The sequence below is a fragment of the Neofelis nebulosa genome, chromosome 2 (genome assembly GCF_028018385.1).
Source record: "Neofelis nebulosa isolate mNeoNeb1 chromosome 2, mNeoNeb1.pri, whole genome shotgun sequence".
Lineage (NCBI taxonomy): Eukaryota > Metazoa > Chordata > Mammalia > Carnivora > Felidae > Neofelis > Neofelis nebulosa.
In genome coordinates, this window is record NC_080783.1 from 145,099,996 (window position 1) to 145,125,215 (window position 25,220).

The window sequence follows — 25,220 nt, forward strand, 5'->3', positions numbered from 1 at the left end:
AAATGTTCTCACCACACACACACACAAATGGCAACTAGATAGGATGATAATTTGCTAATTGTGTTGATTGTGATTATTTTACAGTGTGTATCTACCTCAAGACATCAAGTTGTATACTTTGAATACATACAATTTTTATGTGATGATTATACCTCCGTGAAGCTGAAAAAAATACATCCTTTAATGATAAAAACACTCAACAAACAAGTAATATAAGAGAACTTCCTCAACCTAATAAAAGACATCTATAAAATATCTACAGCTAACATCATACTTAATAGTGAAAGACTGATAGTTTTGCCCTTAAGATCAGAAACAAAGATATTTGCTTGTTCTCAAAACTTCTATTCAACATTATACTGGAGATTTTAGCCAGAGCAATTAGTGAAGAAAAAAAAAATTAAAGGCATTCATATTGGGGAATAAAAGAAGTAAAATGATCTCTATTTGCAGATGGCATGATCTTATACATTTGGAAAACCTTACACCCTTGACATGCATGCCAAGACCATTCAATGGGATAAGAATAGTTTTTTCAACAAATGGTGGTGGAACAATGATCTATCCTTATGTAAAAGAATGAATTTGGACCACTGCTTCACCTCATATACAAAAATTAATTCAAAATGGGTCAACAACCTAAATTTTATCAGCTAAAACTTAAAAAATCTTAGAAAAGGGTGCCTGGGTGGCTCAGTTGGTTGACCATCGGACTCTTGCTCAGGTCATGATCTCAGTTTGTGGTTTCAGCTGTGCTGACAGCTCAGAGCCACATTCGGATTCTTGGTCTCTGTCCCTTTCCTGCTCTTGCACGTGCTCACTCTGTCTCTGTGTCTCTGTCTCTCTCAAAAATAAGTAAACATTAAAAAAAATCTTGGAAACATAGGTGTAAATCTTTGTGAACTTGGATTAGGTGACACATAAGCAATGAAAGAAAAAAACATAAATTAGACTTCAATCAATTAAAAGCTTTTGCATCAAAGGACACTATCAAGAAAGTGAAAAGACAACCTACAGAATGGGAGAAAATAGTTGCAAGTCATATATATCAGAGGATCTAGTATCTAGGATATATAAAGATCCCTTACACTTCAGTAATAAAGAGCCCAATTTAGAAACAGGCAAAGAATTTGAATAGATATTTCCCCAAAGAAGATTTACAAATGGCCAATTAGTACATGAAAAGATGCTCAACATCATCAGTCTGGAAATGCATACCAAAACCACAATGAGATACCACTTTACACCCACTAAGATAGCTGTAATAAAAGACTGTAAAATGTGTTGGTAAAGATGTAGAGAAACTGGAACATTTGTATATGTCTGGTGGGATTATAAAATGGTACAGCCACTTTGGAAAATAGTTGGGCAGTCCCTCAAAAATGTGGAAGTGAAAACATGTTCACACGAAAATGTGCACATTAGGGGCGCCTGGGTGGCGCAGTCTGTTAAGCATCCGACTTCAGCCAGGTCACGATCTCGCGGTCCGTGAGTTCGAGCCCCGCGTCAGGCTCTGGGCTGATGGCTCGGAGCCTGGAGCCTGTTTCCGATTCTGTGTCTCCCTCTCTCTCTGCCCCTCCCCCGTTCATGCTCTGTCTCTCTCTCTGTCCCAAAAATAAATAAAAAACGTTGAAAAAAAAATAAAAAAAAAAAAAAGAAAATGTGCACATTAATTTTCATAGGAGCTTTATTCATAAAAACCAAAAAGAAACAACCCAAATATCCATTAATTGATGAATGGAAAAACAAAAGGTGGTGTATCTGTACAATGAAATGATACCCATAAGAACAAACGAAATACTAACACATGCTGAAATGTGGACGTATCTTGAAAACATTATGCTAAGTGAAAGAAACCAGACACAAAAGGCCAAATATTGTATGATGCCAGGGAATTGAGGGGTGGGGTGTGCAGAAGGAAGAAGGGGAAATGGGAGTGACTGCTAATAGGTATGGAGGTTCTTTTTGATATGATAGAAATGTTCTGGAATTACTATGAATATACTAAGATCCACTAAATTGTGTACTTCAAAATGGTGAATTTTATGTATATGAACTATATTTCAATAAATAAATTACAAAATAAGACATGGAAAGGGAGTCACTAAATCCAGCCCTCATTCAAGGAGACGGGAATAAGACTCCACCTTCTGATGGGAGGAGTGTCAAAGAATTTGTTGGGCAAATGTTTCCAAACCACGCCTCCTACATATCCATCAGAATGACTAAAATTAAAGACTGGCAATAAATGTTGGCCAAGATGTGGAGAAACCAAAGCTCTCACACATTGTTGGTGAGAATGTAAAATGATACAATCACTCTGGAAAATATTTTGGCCGTTTCTTATAAAACTGGATATATGCTTACCATGACCCATGACATACTTATAATGACAGTCACATCCCTGGGTATTTATTCAAGAGAAATAAAAACATATCCACACAAAGGCTTGTATGTAAGTATGTATAGCAGCTTTATGCATTATAAACTACAGCTGAAAATAACACAAATGGCTATTAACAGTATTGAATAAACTGGTTTATTCAAACAATGGGATACTAATCAGCAATAAAAAAGAATGGACTAGGGATACATGCATAAACACAAGTAAACTTCAAAAACAAGCTGAGTGAAAAAAAAAAGCCAGACACAAAAAAGGAAATAAGGTATAGTTCTAATGCATATGAAGCTATGGAAAAGACATATCTAATGTATAGTGAAAGAAGGCAGATTGGTGGTTGCCTGAGGTCAGGTGGCACATTTTGATTTCAAAGGGTCACTAGGGAACTTTTTTTGGATGATGAAATTTCTATATCATTTGTGGTAGTTACACAAATTGGTCAAAATATATAGAAATGCACACCTGCATGGATATATTTCATTGTATATAAATTCCCTCTCAAAAAAAGGAAAAAAATTCATCCAGAATCTAGCCCTTTCTTAACTATTTCTATCCTGATCAAAACCACCATTATTTTTCACCTAGTTTATTGGAATGGGCTTCTAACTTTTCCCTATTCTTGCCCTTTTTCTGCCTATTCTCAACATAGCATTCAGATAATGCTATTAAAACACAAGTCATACCACACTATTTTTCTGCTTAAAATCCTCCAGTGGCTTCCAATCTTACTTTAAGCAAATGCCAGGGGAAACTAATTTACAATAACCCTTTATGTGATCTGCCAGAGATCTTCCATCCCCAACATCTGTCTGTATCCTTTTCCACTCCAGCCATCCTGGCCACTACATTGGTTTTTGAACACATCTGTCACATTCCTATTTCAGGCCTGTACACTGCTGTTCCTTTTGTTCCGAATGCTTCCAGCATCCCCACATGGCTCTCTTTCTCACTTCAAGTGTTTACTCAAATGTCACCTTTTCTACAAGGCCTTCCTTGACCACTTTATTTAAAATTCCAAGGCTTCTCTCTGTGTTTAAAAACATTTTGGCAATTATTTGGGGAGGTATTTCACAAAGCAAATAGTAAATAATGTGAAAATAATGATTTTTTTTTCCTTCATGAAGGAAATGTTTATTAGGTTTGCCCAACATCTGCATGGGGCTCAAGTTCATGCTAATTCAATTTGCTGACCTGTGAATGCAGGCATGCCTCTAACACACTCTTATGAACCTCAAACAATTTTACCACCTTGAAAAGCTGCAAGGAAAGAATAGGTGTTTAACAGTGATGTGGGAATCTTGGTGAAAGTTGCCAAATGAACATAATGGCTCATTGATGAGAAACAAAGGACTCCTGTGCCACATAGAGTTGGGCTGGTACTTTCAAACAGAAAGGTCATAAATTGACCAGAAACTGCTTTTTGTAAACAAAGATGTTTGCAACTTATGCATAACTTAAAAAAACTGTTTGCAATGGAGTGACTTCCTTCTGTCTCTCAGCCCCTCACCCCTCAAAGTTTTGGTCAACAGCCCAGGCTTTTTATTTTGAACTTATTTTTAAAAAATTTTTAAATAAATACGGAAAAAATAATAAAAATAAAAATTAGTTAAAATATACATTTAACATTTTTGGTAAATGGCGATTTGCATGTTTTCGTTGAAAAAATTGTTCATTTCCTTTGACCATTTATCTTTTTTTCTATTAAGTTTTTATTCATTTTTTTGTTTTTAAATAAGAGAGATGCCTGTTATAAAAATTTAAACAAAATAGAATTCTGAACAATCAAAATACAAAAATTGCCTTCTAAAATTTTTTTGTATATTTTTTTACTTTTATGTAATCTCTGCACCCAACATGGGGCTCAAACCCACAACCCTGAGATCAAGAGTCACATGCTCCACCAACTGAGCCAACCGCGCATGCCCCATTAGCCAATACTCTTAAAAAACAAAACAAAAGAAACCTTCAAGGACTGTGGGTCTCAGAAACCTGTATGTTGGAAATATTAGAGAAATCTTTGCCTTTTATTGTAACAAATAAAAAAACTGTGAAGGCCAGACTTTCCATGGAGACTGAGAATAAGGTTAGGCTTAAGGCCTGCTGAGAAAAAAATCTATGCTGTTAAGGGCATATTTAATCTGAATGACTTCTGAAGTGTTCGTAATTTTTCAGTTTTTTCACCCCTGAATTGTATAGAGTGCTGACTGGTGTTCTCAAAGATAGAAGTTATTCTCAGAAAACAGTATCTCCTTTTTAGGGGAAAGAAGGGCCCAGTATTGCTACAGCAGGAGTTCTCTACTTACTTTGGAGTGAGGTATTCAGTGGAGGTGGTGGGGCCTTCACATAAAGTGACCTGAAAAGGGGAGAGAAGGGGCACAAGGAGAAGACAAAGGGGAGGACGATCTCTGATTCATCAGATACCAGCTGGGGGTCCTATAATTTAACTCACTTCTGACACTACTTACTCTCTGCCCCTACTTCAGATTGTCAAGTACAGGTTATCATCTGTGCATCTGACTGACCAGCTATGAATTGGAACTTCCCTCAACCCTCTCCTCAGGTTTGATCATTCACTAGAATGGCTCACATAACTCAGGAAAAGTTCCCTCACTAGATTAGCAGTTTATTATAAAAGGAGCAGCTCAGGAATATAGATGGAAGAGATGCATAAGGAAAGGTATGGAGGAAGAGGTGTAACACTTCCATGCTCTCTCTGGGTGCACCACCCTCTTAGCATCTCCATGTGTTTACCAACCTGGTGAATTCTGTATGGGTGTCCAGTCCTCCTACACACACACACACACACACACACACACACACCTATTCCAACTCCCTCTGCCCATCCCCCATACTTCAGAATTTTTATAAAGACTTCATTATGTAGGCATGGTTGATTGAATCATTGGCCATTGGTGAATGATTTAATCTCCAGACCCTCTTCCCTCCCTGGAGGTGGGGGGGGGGGGCAGTAGGGGAGGTGTAGGGGACTGAAAGTTCCAGCCCTCTAATCACATGGTTTCCTGGCAACCAGCCCTCATCCTGTGGTTATGTAAGGACCTTTCAAAAATCACCTTGTTAACATAAACTCAGATGTGGTTGAAAGTAGCTTGTTACAAATAACAAAATATACTCATTTTACCTTTATGCTTTGGAGCTATTTCAAGAACGTGGTCAGAAACTAAGTATAACAAAAGATGCCCTTGTAGCTCTTATCATTTAGGAAACTACAAGTGTTGCACAGGTTCTGTGCCAAGAACCATAGGTAAAAACAAAAACATTTATTTCTTGTATCACAATATCATAGTTGCTTAGTTTGCAGAAAATTTTTAGTAAGAATGTGGGTTAAATTTCATCAAATGCTTTTTCTGTATATATCCAAATGTTTAAATTTTCTCATTTATTTTGTTAATGTGCTGAATTACATTGATTTTCAAGTGACAGGCTAACTTCAAATTCCTGGGATAAATTTTGCTTGGTGAGGGTATGCATCCTTTGTATATATTCCTGGATTTAATTTGTTAATGTTTTGTTAATGAGTTTTGCATCTATGCTCATAAGGGGTATGTATCTAGTTTGCAATTTTATCTCTAATGTCTTTTAAGGTTTTGGCATCAGTTACATTGGTCTCATAAAAGGAATTTGGAAATGTTTTCTCCTCTATTTTAAGATTACTTATTACTTTTGAGATGTGATGGAATTCATCAGTGACACCAACAGACCTGGAGTTTTATTGTTTTTGTTGTGGTAATAATGAGTTCAACTTCTTGAATAGATACAGGTTTATTCAAATTTTCTATTTTAGGGGCGCCTGGGTGGCTCAGTCAGTTAAGCATCCAACTTCAGCTCAGGTCATGATCTCGCGGTCCGTGAGTTCGAGCCCCGCATCGGGCTCTGGGCTGATGGCTCAGAGCCTGGAGCCTGCTTCGGATTCTGTGTCTCCCTCTCTCTCTGCCCCTCCCCCGTTCGTGCTCTGTCTCTCTCTCTGTCTCAAAAATAAATAAACGTTAAAAAAAATTAAAAAAAAATTTTCTATTTTACTACACATCAAATTTGGTAAGTTTTTTTAAGGAAATTTGTCCATTTCACTTATGTTGTTGAATATAAAGTCTTAATGGTTATTCATAATATTCCCTTACTATCCTTTTGATAGTTATAGGATCTGTGGTAATATCCCCTCTTTCATTCCTGATATCTTAAATTTGTGTTTTCTTTTTTTCTTGATCAGCTTAACTAGAGTTTTATCAATTTTATTAATTTTCTCAAAGAGCCAAATGTTGACTTTGTTAATTTTCTCTATTTTATTTTCCTTTATGGATTTCTGCTTTTGTCCTTATTATTTTCTTTAGTATTTCCTAAATAAAACTACTTACCCTGGGTTTATTTTGCTCATCTGTTCCCAGTTTCTTTTATTTATTTATTTTTTTTTTTTTTAGAGAGAGAGAGAGAGAGAGAGAGAGAGAGAGAATCTTAAGCAGGCTTCATGCTCAGTGTGGAGCCTGATGCAGGGCTTGATGCCACCACCCTGAGATCATGACCTGAGCCAAAATCAAGAGTGGGACACTCAACTGACTGAGCCACTCAGGCTTCCTTTTTCCCAGTTTCTTAATGGAGAAACTTAGGTAATTGATTTTAAACCTTTGCTTTCATTATCATTCAGTTCAAAATATTTTCTAAATTTCCTTGTGATTTTTTTTTTCTTTGGCCATGGGTTAGTAGAAGTGTATTAACTTCCAAACATTTGAGGGCTTTCGAAATCTCTTCCATTGTCATTGATTTCTAATTTCATTCTTTTGTGGTCAGAAAACATATTTTGTATGATTGCAGTCTATTCAAATTTATTGAAACATATTTTATGGCCTAGCATATGGTCTATCTTGGTGAACCTTTTATGTGCCCTTGAAAATAATGTGTATTCTGCATTTGTCTGGTAGAGCATGCTATAAATGTCAATTATGTTTATGTTTTTCTATATTCTTAATGACCCGGGGGTTTAGTTGTTGGGAGGCACTAAAATCTTTAATTATAATTCTGGATTATCCATTTCTCTCCTTATTTTTGTAGTTTTTGCTTAATGTATTTTGAAACTGATTTAGATACATATACACATAATTGCAATGTCTTTCTGATTAATTGGCCATTTTATTATTTTAAATTATTACTCATTATCTCTGACAACACTCCTTGTCTTAAAGTCTATTTTGGTCTGATATTAATGTAGTAATTCCAGTTTTCATATGCTTACTGTTTTCATGGTATATTCTTTTTCATCCTAAAAAAAATTTTTTTTTAATGTTTATTCACTTTTCAGAGAGAGAGGGAGAGACAGAGCATGAGCAGGGGAGGGGCAGAGAGAGAGAGAGAGAGGGAGATACAGAATCTGAAGCAGGCTCCAGGCTCTGAGCAGTCAGCACAGAGCCCAATGCAGGACTTGAACCTACCAACTGTGAGATCATGACCTGAGCTGAAGTCGGACGTTTAACCAACTGAGCCACCCAGGTGCCCCTATCCTTTCTCATCTTTTAATTTCAACCTATTAGTACCTTTACATTTGAATTATGTCTCTGTTCAAGACATTTTATGGGGTGTTCTAGTTATCTATTGCTATGTAACAAACTACTCTAAATCTTAGAGGCTTAAAATTACCACAATTCTATCTGAAGATTCTTTGGGTCAAGAGTTTGGGCAGGGCTTGGTTGAGCAGTTCTGTTCCTTTGTCTTGGATTATTGACTTGGGTACATCCATTTGAACAGACCTGGAAGGTCAAAAGAGTCTTATTCATTTCTCTAATGCCTCAGTATTTCTCCAGGTTCAGCCTTCCTTTAGTATTATGTCCTCAGACTATTTCAACTTCTCACATGGTGGCTAGATTCTAAGAGGGAAGGTCATCAAAATAGTTTTTCTAAGTTTATGCGTCCTCTTCTCTTCCTTGTTAAGAGAAACTTACTTTTTTTCCTGGTAATTTATTTTCAGGTTTGATATCCTTTAGGGGAAGCTGTTCCCTTCTCTATTCCCAGTGGGTGGATAGAGACTAGTTTAATAATCTAATCATGGTAATCCAATCATCCGATCATGTTCCTCTGGCCAGTGATTATTTGGAGGTAGGCCTGGGACATTACTCTGGAAGAGGCTTGAGGTAAACTCAAAAGGACTTTTGGGAAGGTGTTCATCAAGGCTTAAAAGGATACAACAGAGGAATGTCCCCTTTCTCTGATGCTAAATATTATCTGCACGTGACCATGGAAGTATATGGCCATATTGCCACCATGAAGGAAGGACATAAAATTAGGAGAAGTCAACATGCTGAGATGGCTGAAGACAAATTTAGAAAAAAATCTGGGTCCTTGATGATATTACTGAGATACTAAATCAATCAACACGGGAACCACAAGATTCCCCTCCCTCACCATTTTATTGAGACATAACTGACATATAACATTGTAGTAGTTTAAAGTACACACCATAATGATTTGTTTTTATATTGCAAAATTATTGTCCCAGTATGTTAGGTTAACATCCGTCACACAATTTCAAAACATTTTTTTCTTGTGATGAGAACTTTTAAATTTACTCTCTCAGCAACTTTCAAATATACAATTAAGTATTGTTAACTGTACATTACACCTCCTGAGTTTATACCTTTTGACCACTTTCACCTATTTCTCCCACTCCTGACTCCCCACCTCTGGCACCTGCCAATCTGTTTTCAATTTGTATTAAGTTTGGTGTTTTTAGATTCCACATACAAGTGAGAGCATATAGTATTTGTGTTTCTCTGACTTATTTTACTTAGCCTGATGGCCTCACAGTCCATCCATATTGTCACAAATGGAGGGGCCATGAGATTTTTGCCCTTCTGCTTTATGAAATAACTTTTATTTGCAGCCTAAAGCATTCTGAAAGATAAGCAGCAGAGAGAGGTTAAAACAGAGGTGATAGTGGACCCAGAGCTTTTAATCTTCTATTATTAATTTTATGATTGGTTATTAGAGGGAAGATGCTTAACACATTTAAATCTATAGCACAAGTTACAAAGCACAGCAAAGCATGTAATATGGATTTAAATGTGCACTTTATAAATCAAATTAAAAAACAAAATTATTTTTTTTTCCTCCAAATGGCATCATTTCTGTGCAGCTGCTGCTGGCAACAGAGCTGACATTGCATAGAGCTGGAGGTAAGAATCACGTTGTCAGAAAAGATTATGGTGAAGTTAAAATTATGATGAATAAGATATTTTTTGGCATTTCAATTGAATCACAGATTTGGGTTTAAAAATCCATAACTGGTTTGTAATGACAAAAAATAGAAGAGAAACCTAAAAGAAGCCCCAAATGACTTTAGTCCAGTGTGGTCCACTTATCATAATTAGGGCTGTGTGTCTTAATCACAAATATTTCTGTTTATTGACAGTCAGATAACTGCAATTGTTTTAATTTTAATAAGGTGTATGAATAATGAATATTTAGAATCTCTCATTCTTTTGGCTTCCACAGAAGTGTCATTTTTAAGCTACTGGGACCAATGAATCGTTTTGTCCACTTTTTATCTTGGCTTGTCAAGTAAGGATACGAATTAAAAGCATCTTTCACCTCTAATCATAATTATTTGTGAAAAGAAACAATGTTCAACACCCCCAAAAGATGTAATTTTGGAATTTCTAAAAGATGTAATTTTGCTATATAAAATCACATAACTTAGTCTTCTTCATATTTTCACCACAGACAAGTGCAATTTCTTCACGGACTGGCACGAACCTGAAGACAGGCACATGGACAGGTACCATGATTTCAATGATTTTCTCCAAAATCTATTGCAGACTGGAAAATGCTTACCTTCGTCCTTCTATACTTAAAAGTAGCTTTTTTGGCTGTTTTTTTCAAAGACTATCGTGTCTGTGACATGTAAGGCCTTGTGGCAACCACTCTGGAGAACCCCAAAACATGTAAGACCTAGCCCCTGAGTTTTAGCTGCTGATACCTTGGCTGGGCCGGAAGAACATGTCACAGAAGCAGGCAAATCTTGTGTTCTCTGCACCAAGTGTTTTATATTTAGTAAAGTCCAAATGCCAATGGATGGTTTTTGCTTTTTGTTTTTTGGATTTTTTTGGTCTAGCTTAATTTCTTTCAGGTCTTATCCTTGTGTATCTTCACTAATGGGCAGCCAAACAGCAACGTTGGTTTTGATAGCACTAGGAAACCAGGAATGTAGTGTTGTAAGGGGTGAAGCTGATCAAAGGCCATAAAGGGACCATTACAGGAGTGTGTGAAGATTGTTGGATCCTGTGAATAGGAGCCCTGCTTCACATGGACTTGTCACCTCTGGGGTCTGTTCTTTCCAGCTCCTCACTGAGGCTCTCTCTCTAGCCCCCTGTGAGCAAATGGCTGAGGAAGCACCCCTGTTACCTCTGTGCTGTATGATTTTCAACCAGCTCTCAGAACCGTATTCTAAGAATGTCTGAATCTGATCAGTTCCATAAGATGATTATGTTCTCACTACAAGTGAATTGTGAACTAAATGTATTGAGTTGGCAGCCAAGATCAATAACCTGCCTTTTTTTTTTTTTTTTTTTTTAAGGAAGTTCCCTTCAGCAGAAACCATTATCAGACATTCTATCCATAACTCAGCACAGAGTTCTCTGGATTTGTCTACTGGGAAAAATTAGATCTAACGTACTGCTAATTTAGCTCAAAAAGAAACAGCTCTTGTTTCTGAAGAATACACTGAGCAATGCTTGAGTATTTTGAAATAATCAACTAAGGGTTTGAAAAACAAAATGAAATAGTGATTTCCCTCAACACACACCCAAGGCATGTCTGCATCGTCTTCAAGCCTTTCTTTCTACCAAACAAATCAACTCAGGTCAGCGGAGACAGCCTAATCATTCTATCCTAATTTCATATATAAAGATCTTTGAGAGCCAGTATATTTTGGTTTAATCCCAACCTTTTTTTTTTCTTTTCTGTGAGTTTGTTTTACAATAAACATTTTGAACATTTCCTTTCTAAAGTGCCTCTCCTCAAGTATCTTGTCTAAATGGTATATCAAGTTCCAGTTTGGCCAATTGGCAGTGCTAAGTCCCACTTTATTTAACATGCAAGGCTAGGAATTGAAGCCTTGCCTAATTGGGGTCCTTTAAGGAAAACACACAGGAAATGGGTTTCTTCTTACATATACCTAGGGAGATTTTGAAACACTATTGTCAGGCAATACAAGCAATCCCTGAAACTTTTTCCCTTGGGTTATCAGAGTCCGAGACAATTGATGACATTACATCGGTCGTTCATTTTAGATTCGTGGAGCCTACAAAAATCAATAGTTTTCCATTATCAGGTCCAGCTGGGTCACTAGCCTGTCAATGAGCTGTTACAATTGCTGTACAGGGGTGAGCCTGACCAGTCAATTGCTGCTGACAAGAGGAAAACATGCTGACAGCCACAGGAACAAGTCAGAACACAGATTTGCACTTCAGTTTGCCATCCAAAGAGACTCAGAGCAAGGCCATTTTCAAGACACGGGGCACACTCTGTGGGAGGCTTGGGGGAGGGGCTACCGCCTGGTTTTATAGCACAAGCGCCTAAGGGCCTGTCATAGCTCCAGCCAACCATCTCCTGCGGAGACTACCTGTAGTCACTGTCTTTGTTAGTAAGAGGGGCTGTACCAGCCAGAGTGGTCCCTAAACACCATCTTCTATCCCATGATGTACCCAGCGTAAGAGTAGGAGGAAGGAACTGTACTTTTACTACCACCAACTCGATGTAATCATATGTATCTCGGAGAATGTAAAAACTTAAAAGAGGCCATACATGGGCCAAAGTCACCAAATATAAACCGATATGACTAAACATGTTGCAAGTAAGTGTTGACCGAAGGACAGAAAGAAGGTCCTCCAATGTTGATATATAGGCTCCCTTGTTCTGTCATTATTTATAACATTATCTATATTTTGATCTCAACTTGAGGTATTTTACTAAACCAAGCATCCTTCATTGGGGTCTCATTCACAGATACTCTGTCAGATTCAGTGCGGGCAAGCAGAACTGAGTTCAACTTGCCCTGCCCATAATTAGGAAGTGGGGGGTACAGTGGTCAGCTTCAATAAATATCTTAACTGCCCCACATTAATAAAATGGAGACAGGCTTGCCTTGCCTACTGTGTCACAAGGTTGGCATGAGATTCAAAATGAGATCAATTGAGAGGAAGCTCGTCCAAATAAGTGACTGTGTGTGTGTGTGTGTGTGTGTGTGTGTGTGTGTATTTGTGTGTCTCTGGAAACTATCTATGCAGCAAGAAGTTTAGAAGCAACTGAAAGAAGTCCTTTCTCCAGAATAATTCATTTTGGGTGTAGACACAATGCTTTCCTTTTTTAGTTGAATACATGAAAAATCTATCACATATTCCATTATTAGTGAAACCCAGAGTTTAGAAGACAGCTCCGAAGTTTTACTGGGTTTGGTGGCTCTCTTAGTTCATAGAGAAAAGGACTGAGATGCCAGGAGAGTAAACACGCACTGTCTGGGTTCCTGCATGCTGACGGACTTTGGAAGCAACGAGAACTTGTGCTCTGCTCTGGTCTCCTCATGCTGGTTTTATTTCAGACATCAAACTTATGAGCTCAAAAGGTAAATATTTTGAATTTGTTTCAATATTATGATTTTTAATGTTTCACTTGTATTAACATCTTTCAAGTATTAAATTCTAGCCCCCCCCTTTTTTTCTTAATGCCTCCAGTCTTGGATTTGATTCTTTTAGAAGTCAACATTCACTTGTGTTCTATCATCAAACAAAACTGGTAATCTACTGTATTACTGGAAGCCAAGTAGCTAGGCTTTTCTTCTTCTTTTTATATTACACCACCAAAAAAAAAAAAAAAAGCATTTTCTTTAAATGAGTAAAAAAAAGTAGTTTTAACAAGAGCAAATTTGCCAGTAATTAGATGAACCAGTCTTATGTCTTCCAGCACTTGGAAGCATGAAATTCATCAGAACTCTCATAGCATTAATTAAAAAGAATTTATGTTTTTTTAATAAAATGCTTCATGTTTTAGCTCCTTTATTCCTCTACCAAATGTGATTATGTGGGGCTGAAGGGAATTCAGGTTAATATGTTGACACACTTAACAATGCAGGGTCATGTTGCACAATACGCTTCACTGGTTTAGTTCAGTACACCCCCTGACAGGGCCTAATCATCCCCTGCCCTAAAGGCAGAGGGAAAGAGAGGATTTTAATTACTGCTCTGTATGCAAGTTTGCCAGCATTAAATTGAGACATAATTAGGCCTCTGAATTTTAATAATTGTCCTAGCTAATTGGGCAGACAAGTACGTTATGCAGCATGGCGTGATTAGATAATTAGTATTTCCAAATGACAAAATTGGGCTCTTGATTACAAATTCTACACGAAGGGGGAAAAAGGTAGCAAGCAGATCTTTACAAGTCTATTAAGGGAGAGTTTAGCGATGTTGGTAATTTAAAGTCCATTAGGAAGCAACATTTCATTCTCAGAGCTGGGGGTCTGGGACAAGGGCCTCTGGCCAACACTGGCCTCCCACTTAAGTCTCCTCCCCAGGGTGCTGTGATTTCTCTGGGGTCTGCTCATCCACTCTACCCACCCAACCCCCCACCCCAAGCCTAGCAGTCATCACTGACCTTGGGTAAGGTCTCTTTGGCTAGACACCAGATGGCAGGTGATAACTCTGAAAAAGAAGTCATGGGATGTAGGAAGGGTAGAACAGAAAAGGGGTAACCTACCCAGTAAGGGTATATGTATCTATTGTGTCTTTCCTCTGCAGGCAGCTGTTCTTTCCTTCTTCTCCCAGAATTCACCACTTTCATTGTGTCATCAGCTCCACTAGAATCTTTTTGGTGGAAAATCCTAAGTCAAAATCTTAAAATTTTGAGGTATTATATTATTGGGGTAAAGAGCATGGGCATTGGAGACTGGCCTGGATTTGAGATCATCACTCACTAGGAGTTTGCTCCTGGAGAAGTTACTTAGTTTTGTCAAATTTCATTTTCTTATTGGCAAAATGAGGAACCTTCCCCCCATAAGTTTGTTGATAGGATAAAATAAGATAATGCATATAATTTAAAGCACAATGCCTGGCATAGAGTAAATGCTCAATATTAGCTACTAGCTGTTAAATGCAAATTAAGTCAATGACTTTAGAAACTATAAGGTGGAAGTGCTGCTGGCTCTTTACTATGCTCTTTACTCACTCAAATGAGGCAAGGCTCCCTGGTTCCTGTGCTTCCTAAAAGAGGGACATCGTGTTCCATTTATGCTGGAGGATGCCCAATGGCAACAGTTGCCTTTACAACTCAAACGCCCAACCAGTTTTCCTTTCTGTCCATTTTTAAGAGGTTAGCATTGCAGCAAGCCTGGCCATTCAGAAATCATGGGGGCAGTTAATCTAAGAAGAATGTGGTATAAACTCTGGATCTTACCCCACCTTGTGACTCTCTCTTCACAAATGTCACTTTATTGCCCATAGAGGCATGCTCCTGGCAGCTAAACTTTTCTCACAAAAATCAATAGGCTGGGCTTCAGAGTTGTTTTTCAGGCAAAAGGAATATTAGTTGGATACAAACCAGAATCCTTCTAAAAAATGATTGAGGGGCACCTGGGGGGGCTCAGTTGGTTAAGCCTCCGGCTTCAGCTCAGGTCATGATCTCGCAGTTTGTGAGTTTGAGCCCCATGTGGGGCTCTGTGCTGACAACTCTGAGCCTGGAGCCTGCTTCCAGTTCTGGGTCTCCCTTTCTCTCTGCCCCTCCCCTGATCATGTTCTGTCTCTGTCTCTCTCAAAAATAAATAAACATTAAAAAAAATGATTGAAAGGTGGTTGATGGATGATAATGTGATGATAGCTTGTTACAGGAAACTCAGAAGTTCTGGATGTATATCCATGTGTAGTCATTAAAGATGACTGTAAGGGCAAAATAACCATGTCTCCATAGTTTGGTCCAGTCAAGACTGTCTACCAGACTCAATGAGAATTTTGAATGACTTTCTCAGAGTTTGTGCGTTGTGGCAGATTCCAATTCAGAATGCAGAGTTCTCTCTGTAGGTAAACTTTATATCACCATGGCATAATCTCTACAGTACATAACACCTGACTGTCAGAGAGAAGAAGGCAACAACCTGAGACCTGAGGAAGACAAGGCACTTAAGATTAAGTATAGAATGCAACCATTCTGCCAGAAGTTTAAGAAGGGAAGAATAAGATATTATTCTCCTGGGTGGGAGGAAGGCCAGAGAGAAAGAGTGAGGATTCTTATGCCTGATCTCTATTTACATAGCAAGGTAACCACTCCTCTTGGGGCTTTGAGCCTCTGTTGTTCACAGGGACCCTTCTCGGGGTCACACGAGTGGCCTGGAGAGTTGGTGCAGAGTTCTAGCCTCACTGAACTTCCCAGATGCCAAGAGGAAACATCACCGTGGGCAGAGGGTGGGAGAGTTAATAACTGTCATAAGACTTTTCTTCCTCTGCCATACAATGCTAGAGCTTCTCTCCCGCTCTTTTTGAAGAAGTGCGTTTATGACTGATCGCTCAACACCTTGTTGGTTCTGATTGCAGAAAACACACCTTATAAATATATGATAACCATCCTGTAATAGAGAGTGTGACAATTTACTTCACAGTGCGTTTCGGGCTGCTAATTGATCGTTTCAGTCCAGGGACGATTTGGAATAAATTATAGCCATCAAAAGGATATCACAGCTCATTTTGGTGGAAGGCTTTCCACGTCGCTTCGCGTACGTCTCCAGGAGAGCGCCGATTGCACCAGCTGGCGGAGAGGAGGGGTGGGAGCCAGCGGCAGAAAAGGAGGCCAGCGGGGCGGGGCGGGGCGGGGCGGGGCCGGCGGGGCGGGGCGGGGCGGGGCCGGCGGGGCGGGGCGGGGCGGGGCGGGGCGGGGCGGGGCCGGCGGTGGCGCGCGCGTGCGCGTGCGCGCGAGGCAGCTGCAGGTCCGCGGCCGGACGGTAGAGGCCTCCCTTCTGAGGAGGCGGCGCGGCCGCAACCGGCTGGGGCTCCGGTCCCCAGCTCGCGGGTCCTTCCCGACGAAGTCCCTGCGCGGCCCGACCCAGTGTGAGTATTCCCCACTCGCTCTCTTCCTCCCGCAGGCGGCACCGCCTGTTCATTAGAGGTGAGAGCGTCCGCCGGGCAGAGGGCCCTGCTGGGGGCGGGGGTGCTCACGTGCGGAGGGGCTCACCTCCGGCTCGCTGCTGCCCCTCAGCGGGGCTTCCCCAGGGGGTGGGTGGGGGGAGGGAGGTAGAGGTGCTTTCGCGGGGAGAGGCTCTTAGCTCCGGGAGCCGGACTAGCGAAGCGTGGAGTCGCCGCGGCCCGGTTGGGGGCTTTGTGTGCAGTTTAGAGTCCGTAGCTCTGCTTTTCACGGCGCAGTTGGGGAAGAGGGCTCGTGACAGACCCAGGCTCGCGGGGAGTCTTGCCCACCGCAAACCCCAGCGGAGGGCGAGGAGAGCGCGGGTCGGGCGGTTGGCAACGCGAGCCCGCGTGGGGGTCGCCCGTGCCCGAGGTCGCGGGGCCGGCGAGTCGCTCGCTGGGGGATGCGGTGAGAGCGCCGGCCAGAAAGGTTAGGTGCCCAGACCCTGCCCACCCGAGGGGTGTGGAGCCGATCGCACCCCAGACCCTCATTTCGTTTTTATTTCCTAGCAAAGTGTGTGCCGTCGCCTGGCGGTCATGGAGAAGGGGGACGCAAAGGCCTAGCCCTGGATGGGATTCGAATTTGGAAAAAAAAAAAAAAAAAAAAGTTTTTCCTATTCTTGTCGCAGGCACTTGCCTTTCTGGTCTCCCCGCCTCGCCCACGAGACCTCCAGGCAACTTTTATTTTCTTCCTAAGTTGAAGCGTAAGCAGGGTTGAGGCCCTTCAGCTCACACGTAACCAACCCCTCTGTCCCAAGTGCTCAAAGTCGGGGCTTCGCGCGGTGCTCTTAGTTCTTTAGTCCTCTGTCACGCTAATACGTTATGTCAGTCTAGGGCACGGATGTTTCCATGCAGGCGATTTTGACAGCAATCACCATACCAAGCTATTATGAAGTGTGATGTCAGTGCGTTCTGGAGGACGGATAATATATAAGCCAGTTCTTGACACGCTATCTTACAAGGAAACATCTGAGACCATCAGGAAGAGGCATTTTAATTCACACACCAAAAATATTTTGTGTTTGGTTGACATCTTTCAAAATGCTGAAAGAGGTAGTAACATTTACCATTTTGTAGGTATTTATCAATATACTCACAAAAGTCCCCCAGGAAGGAGGAGGGTTTTATCTTCTTGCTGTTCTATCATATATGCCAAGGAACAGAGATGTTATGTGTCCTACCAAATAGTCCACAGTAAGTCAGGGAGAAGGCGCTATTTATGAAACCAAACATCTTCTAAAACTGGAATAATTGGAAAAGTGAGGAAACTAGTTGTGCAAGAAAATCATCTGGTAGCTTGAATGAGAGACCCATATGCTTTTAGTACAAGTGCTGGGTATGTGAAACGTACAGTTTATCTCAGGTATGGAATTCAGGTAAATATTCTGTAAAGCTCCAGTCTTAATGACTACTTAGGTATTACTCTTGGGTATTAAAGACTGATTTTATCAGGAGTCACTTAAAACAAGGGATTAAGTTCAAAAGTATTGCGAGGGCCCTGATGAATGAATTCTGACATCTGAAGTCATCCAAATCTAAGCAAATACTTTAGGCTTGATACTATATAATACAAACTGTATTTACACAGACCAGATTCTGTAGGAGTCAGTTTTACCATGGACTCCGCATGTGTTGACTCAAGGTATGATTTTCTTTTCCTCCATTCATTAATTCACTAAGTATTTATTCATTATCTGTTATAGGTCCTCCGTTTCACTTTGCCATTGAACATGATCCCCATAAGCAACTAATAAATAATTGTTGAAGTGTAACTAGAATATGTGTATCTTCTCCTGGCTCCAGGAAATTTGAGGAATATTATTATGAAAGAGTTAAAAACTGTGGCTTTTCATTTATACAAATGAGAGATTGGATTGATTACTCTCAAGTAGTAAGTCAAGGAAAGAAAAATTGCAGGTCAGGAAGTTTTCTCCAGTTAGTGAGTGCCCTGTACCTACCCAGTGGCATGTGTTTGTTTGGTTTTTTTTTTCCCTTCCTTAAGGCTTTAAAAACCATGTTTAAAGGGCTTGCGTGATCGAATGGGCTTATGACATTCTTTTAATTATTTTAGAATGTCAAGTTTTCCTAAAAATGTCTTGTTCCTCATATGGTATACTGGACTATCTGGTTTTGTGTGAGTAAAGGCATGATATTTTTAGTTAAAATCAAAGCCACATACTCCTTTCTCTCCCAATCTGAAATAAGAATGGCCTACAGTTAAGCAAACAAACACATCCCAAGTAGTCACAAATACACCTGGTTAAAACTCATTTTCATTGGTTTAATAGAAATAGAAAAAACATACCCAATATGTCTATCCCGATTATTTATAGTTTGAATGTTTTTGTGGATAATGCTTCAGATAATTTAGAACAATGCCTATATTCTTGAATATCAAGACATTTCTGTGTGAAATGTATAAGATGCACCTAAAGAATGTCAAATTTTGTGAAGTACAGTAATAGAAGATGTTAAGAATAATTTTATCTCTACTCTAAATGTGTGCTGTAGAGCTGAAACTGTGTAACCAGGATATGACTATAAACTGATGTAGACAACTATACCAGGACTTGCACATATATTTTAGTGTGTCTTTATCCAGCTAGTCATCCTGGAAGTTTGCAATGATGCGTTCATTGCTGCCATTGATCAAACCTGTTTTGGAGCTCTTCATTAGGCACTGTTTTCAAAACTCACAGCACATCTTGTTAAAAAGCCTAGGCAGTGGTAAGTCGTCTTCTTTTGTAGACTTTCAGTGCCCTGAAGAGTAGGGAGACTGATCAAGTCAGGGTAGTATAATTTGGGATCAAAACAATCAGAAGGACAATTAGATGGCTTTCTTTAGTAGCTTTTAAACTAGTTCTAAAGTCATTATACAAACATAGTTTGGATAATGGCAGCACCATTGGAATAAAAGTAGCTGCCAAGGGACAGCTTTAAGAAAAGTGCTCAGGGGCGCCTGGGTGGCGCAGTCGGTTAAGCGTCCGACTTCAGCCAGGTCACGATCTCGCGGTCCGTGAGTTCGAGCCCCGCGTCAGGCTCTGGGCTGATGGCTCGGAGCCTGGAGCCTGTTTCCGATTCTGTGTCTCCCTCTCTCTCTGCCCCTCCCCCGTTCAGCTCTGTCTCTCTCTGTCCCAAAAATAAAAATAAAAAACGTTGAAAAAAAAAAAAAAAAAAGAAAAAGAAAAGTGCTCATTTGGAGCTGTACATTCTCTTTGATTGTCAATGAATTATTAATTTAACAGTCATATACATGTATAGTACAATGGTATACAGTACAGAGACATGCTCAGAAAGTTATGTTGTCAAGAATTTGGTTGATCTGGATTTTATGAGAGTTCAGTTTTGCTGCTATGATTACAAAAGCTGTTAAGTTCTAGAATATGGAAATGGATAGGAAAAATCCAAGATGTCATGGGCTAAATTCAGGATTGCCATATAGAGTTCTATAGAACTGGTGCTCACATTCCTTGAAATATAAAAGAATCATACTCAGTTAAGAAACCAAATTTCACCTGTATTCTATTTTGTGAGCAAGGCATTCACCATTACCAAAAAATTCGGTGATCCTTAGACTAGGTTAAATGTAACCTGTGGGTTGAAGTGTTTGTCATGTTTAGTAGTTGGTTGTGAATACAGACCCCAAAGTAGATATGTAGTAGAACCACTGTGTACTGCTTTAAGTTAACAATATACTATCAAAATATAGAATCATGAAAACTCCTCACCCAGTGAAGTTAAACTCTTATATTCAAGACCAGAATATGAGAGAGGGAATAGAAAGACTAGGAAAAGAGAAAGAGGTAGGTCATGGGACTTTTGAATCATAATTAGTTGAATTTATTTGAGGGAAGAGTTTATAATTCCTTTCCAAAAACCACTAGCAAACAATTTAAAATCTGAGGGAATAGTTGAGATTCAACTCCAGCTGAGACTGTATGGAGTACCAAGAAAAGCAGAAAGAATGTAATTAGCTGAGTAGGAATTTTTCTAAGAGTTCAGGTCTAATACCTTAGTATTATATAAAGGGCCACGGGATCATTAGTGATTAGCAGGGATTCAGACCATAATGATGAGAGATCAAGGCCAGGGGACAAAGATGAAAGAGCCTTCCAGCTTAAACTGAATGTTGCAAATGCCGGTGCACTTACATAGGGAAGGTCAGCCAGCAGATAAAGAAATAGGGCAACAGTCCCAAAGCAACAAATGTGTTCTTCTCTTTCACCCAAGAGTTAGATTGGATATGGAGACTAACCAAGTTTGAGCTGAGACGAAAAGAATGACCTTATTTCAACCGTTTATAAGGTCTGGAAATTTGAGTCCTGTCTGCTTTGATGAACTTGGATATTGCCCAGAAATTAGGGAAGGGGACCTGCTGGGTCCTGGATACCAGGGCTACATACCCAACTTAAAGGTCAGTGAACAAGGTAGACAGATCCAGTTCTTTTCTGGGTAGACCTGGTTTGTCCATTAGGTAGACTAAACAACTCCTAAATTTTACATTATAAGTACAAGGAAATATTAGGTACCCAGGAAATCCTCAATAGATATGACAATGGTGGAAAAATAAGTGACGTAATGTTAGCCTTTCTTTTGAAATGGCTAGCCTAACCATTATGTCTATTCATCTTCTATAGACTTAATAAACATAGGGTCCTGGTGGTAGATTTACAAAGTTCACATGTGGATCCAGAATATAGGAAAGGTGAGAAATTGCCCTGAAAATTGGGAAGTATCATGTGGTAGAAAGAAAACTGGACCAGGAGTGGAGACCAGGTTTACCATGTACCAATTGTGTTACTTGGAGCAAATTTTGGTTTCCTTTTAGGCAAAATGTATATCAATCATAGTGGTACCCCATGGATCTACTTCAAAAGGTAGTTTTGATCCTAATCTGAGACGAAGTAAATGGAAGGACTTGGTTTATTAAATACTGTGCAAGTGCAGGATTTTGTGTGCCACTGCACAGGTTTTGTAGGTAAAGGTAAGGGTTGTAACTCTTGAGCTATACACATATTTAAACCAAAATATAAATGAAGATGGAAACTTACCTTTGGGAACTTGGGAGAATAGAGTGGTTTTAGCATGGATACTAGAGACAGGTGGATAATGTAGTCATTATTTCTCCTTTCTCAGGTTCATAAGAAGTAGTACTCTGTTGCCATTGCAAGAGATTTAAAAAAAATAAAATAAAAAGCTTCCTGAAGGGCTGTTGGTTGTAAAGAAACCTGCCAGCTTGCTTAATACTATCAAGTCCAGATCTTCAGCATTGGCACTGAAGACACGCTCTCCATGTGGGGGGAAAAGTAGCCAGACTTCCAGGCATTGTTTTTTGTACTCTCAGAAGTTCTTCTTTTCTTAGACATTTCATTAATTCCCATTGCCATCTTCATATCTTACGGGAGGACAGAAGCTGATTGAAGTTCCATAGGGGCGCCTGGGTGGCGCAGTCGGTTAAGCGTCCGACTTCAGCCAGGTCACGATCTCGCGGTCTGTGAGTTCGAGCCCCGCGTCAGGCTCTGGGCTGATGGCTCGGAGCCTGGAGCCTGTTTCCGATTCTGTGTCTCCCTCTCTCTCTGCCCCTCCCCCGTTCATGCTCAGTCTCTCTCTGTCCCAAAAATAAATAAAAAAAAAAAAAAAAAAAAGTTCCATATATTGGTGTAATTGGTCAGCTGTGAACATTTTTTTGCAATTGTTATTCCTCCCACAGGAGCAACCCATTTTTGCTGCCGAGATAGCACAACCTCCCCCCAACCCCTTGCAGGCTTTAAAAAAAATTAACACTTGTATCTTTTATTTTTTCCTACTTTCCTCTGTGTATTTAAAAGTTACAGAGGCTCTTGTTCTTTCCCCAGCAGCGGCTCCAGCTCACAGAAACACAAGTACAGATACAGATAAGACAGCATCATTGGCTCCCACCAACAGGGGGCATGGCTCCAAGACAGGAGGGGAGAATAGAAGGAGAGGTCTGGGATGTTATGGGGCAGTATGCACTCATCTTTCCTTCTGTCGAGTTTCAGAATCTACCCTACTAAAGAGTAAAAACAGTGCCCCTTGTCTGAAGTCATTGGTTAAAGGGAGGTTTCCTGGAAGTTTGTTGAATATCTTCCACACAGTGATACTTCATGAATTCACATTCTGTGAGGCACAGTGTATTTGAGCCAGTGTCGTATATTGCAGCATTTGATTGGTTTCAGGTAGTCTGTGTTTGAATATCACATCTGTTACTTGCTGAGTGGTTTGGGCAAGTTTCTTAATTGCCCCGAGCCTTGTTTTCTTTATCTGCAAAATGACAATAATAATAGTATCTGCTTTTTAGGATTGTTGTACCTGATTGTTTAGGATTGTTGCTGTGTGCTCAGCAAATAGGAGCTATATTTTTAGACTCTGGGGAGTGAGAAAGGAATACAAAGGAATTCCCATTTTCAAGGAGCTTACAATGTGGTTGGAAGGGACTGAGTAAAAGAAAACTGACAAGACCGTGCAGGGCAGAGAATAGGCATGCCATATAAGTGTTGCAGATAATGAAGAGTTCAGCAGTCTGCCAAGGACTAGGATGAATGGTGAAAGATTTCAAGATAGAGGTGGGAATTATCTTTGGGATTTGCAGGCTGGGTGGGATTCAGATATATATGGTGGAGTTGAGAAGGCATTTCGGATGGCCGGGAGAAGTAGTGATCAGAACACACAGTATAGCAGGGGTGGGAGTATGCCAGAGTGGAAAGTAAACCAGCTTTTGAGCCAGATATATAAGCATAAGAATCCTGTCTCTGCGGTGAGATTTTGATTGGACAAGTATCTTAACTTCTTTAGTCTCAGTTTCTACAACCTGAAAATGGGTGTAATCATATCCCCTTAAGTTGAAGGGTTAAATAAGATAATGTTTGTAATGCCTAACATGGTGCCTGCCACCTCACAGGTGTTCAGTGAAATGAAGATAATCCATGTGGTGTTTTGAGAGGACAATGGGAGGGCTGTCTGAAGAGCTGTCTTGTCTTGTGTAAACTAGTAGTGGAAAACAAACCAGAAATGTCCAGTTAGGGAGAGTGGTGAGGAGGCTTAAAGGCCAATTTAAGGAGGTAGGGCTGTTACAGGCTATCAGAGCTATCCAGGGCTTTCCAGTAATGTGAGGGTTTATGGTAGTTAATATCAAGGCACTCTGAAAGCTGTTTTGGAAAAAGGAAGAAACTCACTTTGCACATGTAAGGTGACAGGTGTATAGATTAGGATAGTGGAAGGGTTACCAGACCTGGTTGACCTGGTCTCTCTAAAGTTTTTTTTATAGACAGAGCTAAAGACTAAACAGTGTGGAGTTAGGGAACGTTTGTGTTTCGTTTTGTGTGTAGACTCCTAATAGTGTCACTTGTCCAGAATAAAATCAGTATAGACCCACAACTTTGGAAAATAGAACTTGATGTTCAGGGACTGTAAAAGGTGGGAAGTAACTTTAATGCTAAGTAAGTCCTAGAACTTGCTTTAGCTTAAAAAATAGCCCTTTAAAATTTTTTGTTCCTTTCTCCTTGTTAATGAAAATGAGTTTGTGCCTTTCGTTGGTTTCCAGGAAGACATAAGTACAGGTCATTTGTAGCAGTGTAGAGTTTGAGGTTAGGATTGTAGTCACATTGGGTTAAATGGTGAGGTAGCAAAATGATAATTTTGGTGACTTTGTTTGGTGACATTGTGATTTGGATGAGAAAATGCTGTCCTTTCCCTTTGGTTTAGAGGGGATTTATTTATATTGTCTCATTTTCTCCTCACCTCTCTCTTTTTTCTGCCCATTGTAGTTTGTAATGGGAGAATAAATGGTAGAGAATTGTTTTTCTAAAGAAAGTTGCATTGATTATATGGACACCAGTTTTTAAAATGTGAGGAAATTGCAACTACCTATTACTTTTCGGTGGTAGGCCTTAAACATGTTAAGCAGGAAAGGATAACTGACCTACCATTGATTTCCTGAATTTCACTGTTCTCCCATCTGGGGGCAAGGGCAACATGGTGCTAATAGCTCTGAGGTGTCTGGGGTATCCTGGTAGTTAACTGTAGCCAAGTATTGCTTCCCTTGGAAGGAGGATGCACATGCCAAGGGGATTGTGCACAGTGGTTGACAAACATAGAAAGGGGATAAATGACAAAGGAAAAGGCAGGCCCTGTGAGGTTAGAGGCAAAGCAAGCTGGCTTAGTCCTGTTGCTTCTGAGCAGGGGCAAGGAGTGTATTTCATTTCTCATCCCTTGAGTTTATTTAAATTATCTGTTGGGGTGGGGGTGGAAATAAGGCTGATTAATACTAAGATGCAAACATGAGGATTGTACCCAGCTTCTGATACTCCTTTTCACTCCATCTTGGAAACTGAAGACCACAAAAGAAACTTGTTGGAAAGGAAGGAAGGAGAGAAAGCAAAAGGTATTTCTCCACTTTTTAATGAGAGGTGTTTTTTGAATATATGCTATTTTTGGATTTTTGGTATCCATGCCACCCTAACAGATCATCCACAGTAGCTCCTGGCTGAAGCCCTGGCCAGCGGGGTTTGAACCAGGGGCAGGTGGTATTGGACAGAGGGTATTCAGGGTGCTGCTGTCATTAATTTTGCTGAAAGAGCCTCATCAGAGACCACATGTCCCCTCCTTGGTGGGTGACATTGAGCCTTGGAGAGGGCCTCCAT

At 40.1% G+C, this 25,220-nt stretch overlaps 1 long non-coding RNA gene across 11 annotated transcripts in view; it reads left to right on the forward strand.

Moving 5' to 3' along the window:
- Nucleotides 1-16,320: 16,320 nt before the first annotated feature.
- Nucleotides 16,321-25,220, forward strand: part of LOC131504397 (uncharacterized) — a 65,247-nt gene continuing 56,347 nt past the window's right edge. For 4 of the 11 annotated variants that reach the window (XR_009257966.1, XR_009257967.1, XR_009257968.1 and 1 more), the window contains exon 1: nt 16,321-16,488. This is a non-coding gene — a long non-coding RNA (uncharacterized LOC131504397). Of the gene's footprint in view, nt 16,489-16,887; nt 16,991-17,415; nt 17,614-18,148; nt 18,203-24,918; nt 24,962-25,220 lie in introns of those variants that run through there. The other 7 variants (XR_009257965.1, XR_009257975.1, XR_009257971.1 and 4 more) reach the window with 6 other exon arrangements.